Here is a 12,528-nt window from a genome sequence, read left to right as displayed (position 1 = left end):
ACCCCTGGTGCATCCTTAGGAATCCCTTTCTCAGACCCCTGTGGAGAACCTTCCTTTCCCCAGAGCTTCCAAAAGAGGGGAAAGTCTCGTCCCAAAATTACACTATGCATCAAAACAGAGGAAACACCCACTTCATGACATGCAGTACCAGTAACAGTTTCAAATGTCACTATAGCAGTGGGATAACTTTTACAGTCTCCATGAATACAGAGCACCCCAAGATTACGTTCATTAACCTGGTCTGGGCTTACCAAACTGGCATGCATCATTGTCACTAAACTCCCGGAATCCAACAGAGCTTGAACAGACTTTCCACCCACCTTTACCACCGCCATATGCAAGTCAGTGTCTGCGGTGCACACAGGGTGAGCAAACAACGACACCTGCTGAGCCGAGTGACAATCCATGGGCTCTGCAGGTAGTGGGCACCTGGCAGCAACATAAATTCGCGTAACGCCCATGAAAATTCGCGGCAAAAATTCGCCGGCGTCAAAAAAAACAAATTTTCCGAAAAAACAGACGCCGGCGTCAAAAACGGACGCCGGCGTCAAAAACGGGCACCGGTGTCGAAAAAAACGTTTCGCGAATTTTTCGCCGTTTCACGAATTTCGCGCGAAATTCGCAAATTTTACGGCGAAACGGCACAAATTCGCCCATCACTAGTAACAAACAGTTGCTCTTTTGAGTTGCAGTCAAATACACAGTTTGTTCACAAACACTTCACAGCGTGTGTTCAGAGGTTCTCTCTCTGACTCCCAGTACAACACACTCCCACTCCCCACCAGGCTCTCTTAACCAGTTCCACCTGCGGACTAATTGGGCAGCCTAATGAACTATCCTTGCTCCAGGATCCTAACCTGTTTTACCCTGGAGATTTAAAGGAGCCAGAATTGAGAGATTGCAATTAAATGGACTGGCTTCTTAAAGGATGGGTTTTATTTCTGTTTTGTAAATAACTGGTGCAAGGGTGCAGTTGCATCAATAAAGGAAAAGCGATATGTATATAGATATATATATATATATGTGTGTGTATGTGTGTGTATATATATATATATATATATATATATATATATATATATAGAAGTAGTGGAGATCGCACTTGCAGGTCTTAAGTGTAGTAAATAAATTTTTATTGTGGACAATCGCTGACGTTTCGGCTGATACAACAGCCTTTCTCAAAGTAAAAAATGTGTCAAACAAACGGAAATAAATACACAGTGCGGCGGGAACAAAATCAAAAAAACCAAAGAGCAAACCAAAGGCAGAGGAAGTGACGTGTGAATGACATCATAAGTGAAAAAAACTAAAGTAAAGGACAAAAGAAAAAACTAATAATTAGGAACAAAAATCAGGTGAAACGAATAAAAATAATTTAAAAACAGTTTCTCAAACACAGGGGCTTATATCAATGAATATAGTTAACAAAAACAAAGTTCGGAGCCGCTCCATCGCATGGATTCGCTCAGGGTAGTTAGATTCCACTGCGCCAATGTTATATTGAGCAGTTTCAGTGGAAATAGACACTATGGGGCAAATTCACTAAGAATCGAAGTTGCGCCAGGCGCAACTTCGCCACTCTTCGCCGCACTTCGCCAGGCGAATTTTCGCCAGCGCTCCGCAAATTCACTAAAATGCGAAGTTGCGCACAGGGGTAGCGAAAGGTTGCGGAGTTGCGCTAGCGTTGTTTCGCTATATAAAGCGAAGTTGCGCTAGCGAAGGCTAATTTGCATACGGCGCGAAATTCAAATTTCAATGGAGGAACACGTATCTGCACTACAAATGCCTAGAAAACCTTCAAATCTGCAAATAAAATTTTTATTTTGCCCTACACATGTGCCCACTGTCTAGGTAAGTTGCCATGAGTCAGGAAAAGTAGGGGGGAGGAAGGGGAGCCCCAAAAATTTTTCGATCTTTTTCAGCCTATCAGCCATCATGTAGAAAACACGCCAGCGTTTTTTGGGACTTAGAAAATTTTTTGACTTTTTTGGAAACAATCCCTATCTACTCTATTGCGCTTCGCCAGGTCTGAGGTGGCAAAGGAAGTCTAGCGTAAAAGGTAGCGTTCGCTACACTGCGCAAGTTAGCGAATTTGCGTAGTTTCGTTGCTAGCGAAGATTCGCCTGGCGTAAGGTTGCGAAGTAACACTAGCGAAACTACGCCAGCGCTCGTTAGTGAATTTGCGCAGTAGCGAAAATGCCAAACGCTAGCGAATTAACGCTAGCGTTCGGCGCTTCGCGCCTTAGTGAATTTGCCCCTATGTCTATGTTTCGAAAAAATGTTTATTGCTCATATATCAATCAGAAATGGTAACATAATAGACAGCGGGGAGAAACAGCAAGAGGGTTTAGACACAATGTTGCTGGGTATCGGTATATCAGTATGAGAACATCAGTTGGGTAGTGCTAGTAGGAATAGGAGAGAAAACGGAATCATAGACCACAAACCAGAAAGGCAGTTGAAATACCAGTTGACCATACTATTTGCTTCTTTGCCTCTTTTTATTTTTTTCTTCATTTTTATTTTTTATTTTTTTAGTATTCTCTACTAGCCTTTCCACGAGCCTGAGTCCCCTGCAGCACTCGAGTCCCACCACTGCAACACCCGATCTCCACTCTCATTCTTACGGTTATACCACATACACCGTGGAAACCCTGAACTTCAGTGAGCGCTGTGAACTCCAATTTGGACATTTATCCATGTTACCCATTGGCCTGGACACTTCAATTGGGTAATTCTCCTGGCTACCCATTGACCCAGATAAGGAGATTGGAGTCACACAAGCAACATAAAAGTTACGAATAAGTGGCATCCACCCTCTACTGTACTCACCAAAACTGCCCGCGGCTTGTCCCGATTGGATCACCGCAAGCCGATTTTTGACAACGGATCGACGACCCCTGAGTCCGCGCCGCCACACCAAAGGTGTTGGATTGGCCTGCTGGTGACCACTTTGTACCACTTACCGATGACCACTCCGTACTGGACTTACCATAGCAATCCGTGGTTTATTTGGATTTGATCACCGCTAGCTGGTCTTTGACAACTGATCGCTGATGCCTTATAACCACTCTGCGGCACCAAAAGCTCTATATACTATTCTTCCAGCATATGTGATAGACTTCACACAACTACGAAGATGGTGACTTTGGTCTGCCATCCACATTTCCCCTACGACACTGCAGTACAATTGGGCTACAGTATAGTGGATTTCACTCCTGATCGGGTACGACGTGTGTGGATGCAAGACTGGATCTTGCTACATCAGCTGTGGCACTCACATTGTGATGAGACACAGGATTGGACCTACGCAGAAGCTCAGGACCCTGGTAACGAGGGATGGTTTGATTCATTTTTGACTCTCATCTCCGCGTAGATTTGGGTGCCTGTCACAACTAACGGCCTGCCTCTTCACACTCTTAGCCACAATGACCCTACAGAAGGGTCCTTTCCGCTTGGCTCTATATATATATTTTTTGTTGTTTGTGGTCAAGGATGCCACTCCATCCCTTGTATGTTGTGATGAATACTGATGGTTGGACCCCCTCGTGTTACATTCACTCGTTCACATAAAATCCTTTTGTCCTGTATGATACTGTACAGACCTTGGTCTTTTCATTCATTTTTCTTTATTTTTATTTTTATTTCTCTTTATGTATTTTTTCATTATGTTTTTTCATCATTTTTTCATCATTCTTTTCAATTTCCTCTTTAATTTGCATTGTTTCCGGTGGTTTCTATTTTTTCCATTTTTTCTATTTTGTAATTTTTTCCTATTTTTTTCTACTCTCTCAATTTTTTCTACTCTCTCTATTTGTTCTTATATTTTCTATTTTTTCTACTTTCTATTTTCCTTTGCTAGCTTTCGTGGTTTTGTGTTCGTTCCTTGCCTTCTGTTATCTCTTTGGTGCCACTTCGCTTCTCTGTTCTTATGACAATATTCGTTTCTTTTTTGCCTTTCTGGTTTGTGGTCTATGATTCCGTTTTCTCTCCTATTCCTACTAGCACTACCCAACTGATGTTCTCCTACTGATATACCGATACCCAGCAACATTGTGTCTAAACCCTCTTGCTGTTTCTCCCCGCTGTCTATTATGTTACCATTTCTGATTGATATATGAGCAATGAACATTTTTTCGAAACATAGACATAGGGGCCGATTCATGAAGCTCGAGTGAAGGATTCGAAGTAAAAAAACTTCGAATTTCGAAGTGTTTTTTGGGCTACTTCGACCATCGAATGGGCTACTTCGACCTTCGACTACGACTACGAATCAAACGATTCGAACTAAAAATCGTTCGACTATCCGACCATTCGATAGTCGAAGTACTGCCTCTTTAAAAAACTTCGACCCCCTACTTCGGCAGCTAAAAGCTACCGAAGTCAATGTTAGCCTATGGGGAAGGTCCCCATAGGCTTGCCTAAGTTTTTTTGATCGAAGGATATTCCTTCGATCGTTGTATTAAAATCCTTAGAATCATTCGATTCGAAGGATTTAATCGTTCGATCGAAGGAATAATCCTTCGATCGTTCGATCGCAGCATTTGCGTTAAATCCTTCGACTTCGATATTCGAAGTCGAAGGAGTTTAGTTCCTAGTCGAATATCGAGGGTTAATTAACCCTCGATATTCGACCCTTCATACATCTGCCCCATAGTGTCTATTTCTACTGAAACTGCTCAATATAACATTGGCGCAGTGGAGTCTAACTACCCTGAGCGCATCCATGCGATGGAGCGGCTCCGAACTTTGTTTTAATTAACTATATTCATTGATATAAGCCCCTGTGTTTGAGAAACTGTTTTTAAATTATTTTTATTCGTTTCACCTGATTTTTGTGCCTAATTATTAGTTTTTTCTTTTGTCCTTTATGTTAGTTTTTTTCACTTATGATGTCATTCACACGTCACTTCCTCTGCCTTCGGTTTGCTGTTTGGTTTTTTTGATTTTGTTCCCGCCACACTGTGTATTTATATATATATATATATATATATATAGAATATGTAAAGAAGAAGCAGCACTCGTCAATTGCAAAAAAGTGTATTAAAAGATCAGAGCATCACTCAAGGCAACGTTTCGGACAACATATGTGCCCTTTGTCAAGCCCAAAAAGAGTTCTCTCAGCTTATCACAGGTATCACATTATATAGGCAACAAACAGGAAATGACCTCAAAATTTGCATATACACAGGTACAGAGCATTATCATATACATGTATCTATAGAAACAAAAACAGGTCATAATCACGATTTAAACCCCGAGGATATAAAGATTTGAGCATATTAATCCACCATACCTCTCTTCTTTTAAGTTTCAATTCTCTATCCCCCCCTCTTTTCATGGGCGGTACTACTTCCAAAACCATAAATTTAAGCTGATCTGCCGTGTGTCCCAAATCCACAAAATGTTTTGAGACAGGTAATGTTGTATTGCCCAAATTAATGCTAGACCGATGTTGCGATATACGTGATTTGACCATCTGGGTGGTCTCACCCACATAGATGAGACCACACGGACATGTCAACACGTAAATCGCAAATTTTGAAATACACGTGAAGTGTCCTCTTAGCTGTATCCGTTGGCTAGTCTGGGGGTGAATAAACTCTCTACCTTTCAATATGAAGGGACACTGTACGCAGCTAAGGCAAGGATACATACCCTTAGATCTACCTCCCCAAAATGTATGAGCCTCCTTAGATTTAGTGTATATGCAAATTTTGAGGTCATTTCCTGTTTGTTGCCTATATAATGTGATACCTGTGATAAGCTGAGAGAACTCTTTTTGGGCTTGACAAAGGGCACATATGTTGTCCGAAACGTTGCCTTGAGTGATGCTCTGATCTTTTAATACACTTTTTTGCAATTGACGAGTGCTGCTTCTTCTTTACATATTCTATTTGATGTGGGGATGTGACGGCGTCTCCTATTGGAGCGAGCACCGACCAACACAGCAAGTATACTTCTAAGAGTGCTGGGGCACCCATTGTATAATTTTCTATATTTCCGTAGCCCACGTGCACCTTTTATTGGGTTGACTAGACGCGATGGAGAATCAAAGTGGAACGCAACATGGCGCTGGAACGCATCACGGAACCTCAGTCTACACGGAAGCTGAAGTGACGCGTATCCTGTCACACTTTTCCGGTCCTGCGGAGTTTCTGCAAGTGCCGACAGTCACTAATACACGGCGGCAACTAGAAACGCTGCGCAAGAGGACGGTGGATTTGGAACTACACGGGCTGACTTTAGCTGAGTATCACAAAAAGGCATGGATACCACGTGGATTACGAGTAAGTCTACGTCCTACTCTTTTTGCCAATAATACTGGCTATTGTAATCAATTTAAGCAGATTGTCGATAGATGTTCCACTGATGTCATGCTATATATTCTATTTGATGTGGGGATGTGACGGCGTCTCCTATTGGAGCGAGCACCGACCAACACAGCAAGTATACTTCTAAGAGTGCTGGGGCACCCATTGTATAATTTTCTATATATATATAACAAGGGAAAGTTGTGCTCACCACTATTTTTTAAAACCATTAGGCGGGGGTGCAATGAGGGTGTGACCACAAAATACATATAGTCAACTACAAGAGGTCCTCTGCACTCAACCCATTATCAATATATTTAAGACAGAGACATTTTGTGCATACTGCTACTAAAAAATGCCTTACCCGCACTGGGACTTGATCCATACTATTTCTACCTGACTTCCATCCCACCTGCAGCTGCCCATTCCCTCAGGGATACTATCGCTCTTGAGTCTATATACCCTCCTCCTTTTGTGTAAGCAGATGGTCCTCTCCCCTGATTCCCCCGGGCTCAAATGGTTTACGGTTTGGTTATATTTTTTTTTTATTATTTTTTTTTTTTATTTTTCATGTTCCTTTCTTAATTTTTGATTACTGTCCTAGTCCACGATGCTAGGCTCATATCCATTCCTAATGCTTCTGTCTCCATGCCACAAGGTGTGCGCCCACGGGCGTTATTCAATGGAATTTTCTCATGCGATTGTGTATGCCTTGTTGTTAGGCCACTGACTCTGTTGTGAGTAAATGAGTCTGCAATGTGATGATATGCAATGCTTTGTTAAAACTTCAAATAAATAAAGAGTTATAAAAAAAAAATGCCTTACCCTTTAAACAACAACTATGCCATATAAATGCTGAAAATAGTCATTTTTTGCCATACGTTGACTCAACGTATATGGCAAAAAATGACTATTTTCAGCATTTATATGGCATATTTTTTCTGGCAACTGTGCTTCAGTGGCTGCGACCAAAAAAACTGGGCAAACAATGCCTACAAGGTCAACGTATGGCAAAAAATGACTATTTTCAGCATTTATATGGCATATTTTTTCTGGCAACTGTGCTTCAGTGGCTGCAACCAAAAAAACTGGGCAAACAATGTCTACAAGGTCAACGTATGGCGAAAAATTACTATTTTCAGCATTTATATGGCATATTTTTTCTGGCAACTGTGCTTCAGTGGCTGCAACCAAAAAAACTGGGCAAACAATGTCTACAAGGTCAACGTATGGCGAAAAATGACTATTTTCAGCATTTATATGGCATATTTTTTCTGGCAACTGTGCTTCAGTGGCTGCGTCCAAAAAAACTGGGCAAACAATGCCTACAAGGTCAACGTATGGCAGTTGTTTAAAGAGAACAGTAGATTACTAGCCAGCAAAGCTACCTAAGCTAAAATGTCCCTCAAATCCCTGCAGACTTCTGTCCCTCCAATACAGAGCAGTATCAAGCAGATTACTAGCCAGCAAACTTACTATCATCTGTCCCTGAAATCACTAACAGCTCTCCCCCTACACTATCTCTTCCAAGCACACACAGGCAGATTTTTCAGATACATTTTTGCCCTTGATCCCCCTCTGGCATGCCACTGTCCAGGTCGTTGCACCCTTTAAACAACTTTAAAATCATTTTTTCTGGCCAGAAATTTTTTTTTTAGATGTTAAAGTTCGCCTTCCCATTGAAGTCTATGGGGTTCGCGAACCGTTCGCGAACCGCTCGCGTTTTTGCGCAAGTTCGCGAATATGTTCGCGAACTTTTTTTCCCACGTTCGCTACATCCCTACAAACCACACAAAAATAGTTAATTTGTACTAGTTAAGACTTCTCAAGGGACAAATAGTGGTACATATTTTTTTGGGCCCCTATTCCTAAGTGCATTTTTTGTGATTGTTTGCAATCTTGTCAGTTACCTTTCAAACCATGTTTTTCCACTGTAAATCTGGTCATTTGCTTAACCTTTAGCCCTTTTTCACACGAGCATTTGAAGCTGCGCTCCCCTGCGTTCTGTTTTTATGTGTTTAGCCGCAGCGGAGCACAGGAGTAGACGCATTCAGTTGTTTGAAATGGGACTGTACTCCACAAACACAACAAAAATTTAGCATGTTGCGTCTCAATCTGTACAGCCCCATTGAAAACAACTGCATGTGTCTACTCCTGCGCTCCCCTGTAATGAGGTTTAGTAATGTCATGATCTAGATCAACTCAATAATGTCTGAAATCCATTAATTCCTAGGTCATTTGTTTGGCCTTAATATGTTTGCCTTGTCATGAGTGTTATATGTCAGGTCTTTATAACCAATCTCGATTATTAGGCCTTATATGATTGATGTGAAATGAAATTGTTTGGAATGGATATCTGGAAAGTAAACAATTTTTTATACTTTTCTTCCAAATGAACAGCCTGCTGATGGTGATGTGCTGACGTGCCCCTAGCAGTGAATGCTTTCCTGTAACATCTTATGCTGTAAGCAGAAAAATGATGAGATGACAAACAAATTTACATGTGTGTATACACATATTCAAGAGAAACCATTATCTGTACTTGTCATTTCAGCTTTCTGGCCTACTACTGTGTTATGGTTATACTTCACGTGTGTCAAACTCTACTTTATTATCTTGGTACTTGCCCACAGAGGATACAGACATGGACACTGACTGATTGGCCACGCCTCAAACTCCGTTATTCAGGTATTTAGGAATTACTCAGGGAATTGTAAAAAATATTGCTAACAACTTACCATATTATTTGTGTGCCTTTGCAGCCTCTCCATGTGCAAACTTTTCCTGAAGTACTAAATTGGACTCAACACAAGCGACAGATGTGATGAACTGACAGCTGTTTGGCTCATTTGAACCTGGGTGCAGTCACCTTTCGAAAACATATCAGTAAGTGGCAGTGTTTGTTTAGCAATGACAGGTTTTTGTGTGGCTACTTAAATTTGTTTAGATTTGTGTTAATGCATTTTTCTTGTTTGATCCACAGGTATGGCTTCTTCTGTTTTCTTGTTTGAAATGACATTACCCATGTTACTATTTTGGACTAGCACCTTGTCAAAAAAGAAAAACAAACACACCCGGTAATGTTTTAGTGCCTTTACTGACACAATCTTTGTCAAAATCCAAAACAGTTGAACAACAATAAAAAGACAATATATATCAGTAGAAAGTTTGTTTGTTTGTTTTTGGAACACACAATAGTTATTTAAAACCATTAAATATGTACCTTAGCTGGAAGGCACAGGAGGAATTTGGTCTCAACATATATTTCAAAATATAGCAGCCCCTATAGACCACTAAAGGGCAAAAGCTTTACAAACGTTTTACAAAGCATTTGTTGCATGACATTGATAATGCACCCCAGGATTCATCATGGCCAACTTTACATTAAACAGTATCCAAAAATTTGGCCCTGATAAGCTTGTGTCCAAAACAATAATATAACAATCAATATGATGTACAAATGACACTTGTCAATATATGACAATTTGGCCAGTTGAAAAGCATCAACAATATGAGATTAGTGCTGGCTAGGTAGAGTGTTGGACACCCAACAATGCTTGATAGTGCAAAGTAACAACCAAGGCTTTGTGCCTATAAGGCATATCATACACCTTGGACTTGCTATTGAATGAGCACAGGTGGAGGAGGAGGAGGTAGTAGGCGTTCGCACCTATTAGGAGTGCTGGGTAGCCAAAGTAGGCCAGAGGTAGGCAACATAACTTCTTGTGCAAAGTAACAACCATTTGTGCCTATAAGGCATATCATACACCTTGGACTTGCTATTGAATGAGCACAGGTGGAGGAAGAGGAGGAGGAGGTAGTAGGCGTTAGCACCTATTAGGAGTGCTGGGTAGCCAAAGTAGGCCAGAGGTAGGCAACATAACTTCTTGTGCAAAGTAACAACCATTTGTGCCTATAAGGCATATCATACACCTAGGACTTGCTATTGAATGAGCACAGGTGGAGGAGGAGGAGGAGGAGGTAGTAGGCGTTAGCACCTATTAGGAGTGCTGGGTAGCCAAAGTAGGCCAGAGGTAGCATATGTTAACATATGTTATGTTTGAACTAATTAGTGAAAAATACACAAGCAAAAGAGTAGTATTTCAATTCTTTGAGCCTTACATGTAACATTTTGGTCCCAAGTGAATGTTTTGGGAAACACTGCAGCATTACTATAGAAATATGTTAGAGCAAATGCACTTTGATGTTTGTAAGTGCTTTTCCAGATGCTATTGGAAAAGGGTGCCAATGGATGGTAGATATGGCACACCTTGGTGCTGATAACACCATAAATAGACAAATATGTTAGAGCAAATGCACTTTGATGTTTGTAAGTGCTTTTCCAGATGTTATTGGAAAGGGTGCCAATAGATCTTAAAATGGCACCCCTCAGTGAAGAGAATGCAGCATGGTCTAAACAATGGGATGTGTTGTTTGGATGTCAGTCCCATTGCTGGGTAACGGACAAAGTCACACCTGAAGCGTGAATTGGGCGAAGTTCTTTGCCAGGATAAAATGGGCAAAGAGGCCAGTGTCAGTTGGAGAAGTGACACAGACTGGAGCTAGGGACGTTTGCGCTTATCCCCTCGGACAGGACCTTGTCCCCTTCCACGCCCCCTTCCTCTGCGCTGCTGAGGAGATGCAGGGGGTGGAGGGGGAGCAGCAGCAGGACCAAGGACTGGACCCTCAGCAAAACCCCGTGGTTGGTGAGCCAGTTCTCTAATACTTGCCACCAGGTCCTGGATGTTTCTTTCCATGGTTTGCTCCATGCTCTGCATGCTTTCACGGAAGGAGCCATGCATGAGAGCAAACCATCTGCGCATCCAGAGCTCCTGGCGGCGTTGCTGGCGAATTATTGTAGTCAGAAGCCCTATATAGTCTCACACCCATGTCTCACACCCAGTCGCTGTGGTTGCTCCTGTGGTGGTCCCCCAATTGGTGCAGTGGCGGCAGGAGCAGCAGCACCCGCTTCGGCAGCAGGAGCAGCAGCACCCGCTTCAGCAGCATGACCTACAACAAAAATCAAATATAAAGATCGCTAAATTTATTGGACATGTCCATAACCCATAACAAAAAAACAAAGGTGGGAAAGGAAGCTCACAAAGATAATCTTAGAAGATAAATTGGTGTTGGGTGTGGGGGGGGGGCTAAATCATTCCAATACTGGTTTTGAAATAGAACATTAATCTGTATATTGTCAAAATATATGTGTTTTTGGTTTGCCTTGTTTGTCATCAGCTGCAAGTTAAGGAGATAGTATGAGACACACAATGAGAGTGGTGATTGAACCTGGGAGAGGGGAGTGAAACTTGACAGAGGGGTGGTATAGGAGGTGGGAGCAAGAACAGAGAGGGAACCTGCAAGTGGAAAGGGAGACCGCAGAGACAGCATGGAGGGAGAAAACTACTATGAGGCATGAGGAGCCAGAGTAAAACTTGAGACGGTGGGTGGCTTGGAGTGAGGGGGAGCAAGATGGACCATGTAAAAGGAAAAAGAAAAGTGTCGAGTCAACAGGTGAGAATGTACGCTGAGCAGAGCCAACAGTCAAGGGCAGTCACAAAGACATCAGTAGGATTTTAAAGTGGGGCTGAGAGAGAGTGAAATAGTAGTAGCGCTGTATGGTGTATGGTGATTTCAGGCTGACAGTCAGAACGGGAGAGGCACAGGAAGAGGAAGGGAGAGATGCAGAGCCAGAGCAGCAGAAGAATCTGATATAATTGACACTTTGGTCGCATAAGGAAATGCCCAAAATGTATATTCTATCCAAAATCTGTCTTTAACAACCTACTGCTTTTCATTAACACTGAAGAGGCACATAAAGTAGGCTGCATAAGGGACTCAGTAAATGTGCTTTGCATGTTTGTGACACACACACAGACAAATAAAGGAAGGGCTTATTAGGGAAAACATTGCTCTTACGTCTGGGGGGCACCACAGGTATCACGGCTGGCGACTGGGCGCGCCGGGGAGCTCGATGTTCTGTAATGTGAAATTGGACATTAGTAATGTTGTAAACTATTTGAGGAAGCAACTACATTGGCCACAAACATGTCTGTACCTTGAGCTTGTGGGCCTCTAGGGCTATCTGCGGCCTCACCCTCTTCCTGGGGCTGCAGAGGATCAAGGTCCTGGTCCTGGTCACTGTCCGTGGGTTGTGGCACTGTCCACGGTGGTGCTGCAATTGTTAAGAAATGTGCTAAATAAATTTGACAGTCAT

At 42.2% G+C, this 12,528-nt stretch overlaps 2 long non-coding RNA genes across 2 annotated transcripts in view; one reads left to right on the top strand and one right to left on the bottom strand.

Moving 5' to 3' along the window:
* The window catches only part of LOC121400531, a 36,051-nt gene extending 26,578 nt beyond the window's left edge, over nt 1–9,473 (top strand). The window contains exons 2-6 of the long non-coding RNA XR_005965793.1: nt 6,007–6,287; nt 8,712–8,775; nt 8,866–8,999; nt 9,074–9,197; nt 9,295–9,473. This is a non-coding gene — a long non-coding RNA (uncharacterized LOC121400531). The remainder of the gene's footprint in view (nt 1–6,006; nt 6,288–8,711; nt 8,776–8,865; nt 9,000–9,073; nt 9,198–9,294) is intronic.
* A 1,791-nt stretch (nt 9,474–11,264) lies between these two features.
* Nucleotides 11,265–12,463, bottom strand: LOC121400533. Its single transcript, XR_005965795.1, has 3 exons — nt 12,370–12,463; nt 12,231–12,290; nt 11,265–11,321 (listed from the first exon to the last, which is right to left on the bottom strand). It is a non-coding gene; the product is annotated as an uncharacterized LOC121400533 (long non-coding RNA).
* Nucleotides 12,464–12,528: the final 65 nt, after the last annotated feature.

The sequence above is a fragment of the Xenopus laevis genome, chromosome 2S (genome assembly GCF_017654675.1).
Source record: "Xenopus laevis strain J_2021 chromosome 2S, Xenopus_laevis_v10.1, whole genome shotgun sequence".
Taxonomy (NCBI): Eukaryota; Metazoa; Chordata; class Amphibia; order Anura; family Pipidae; genus Xenopus; species Xenopus laevis.
The sequence above is the reverse complement of the archived record's forward strand: the minus strand, read 5'-3'. Positions and strand labels throughout refer to the sequence as shown.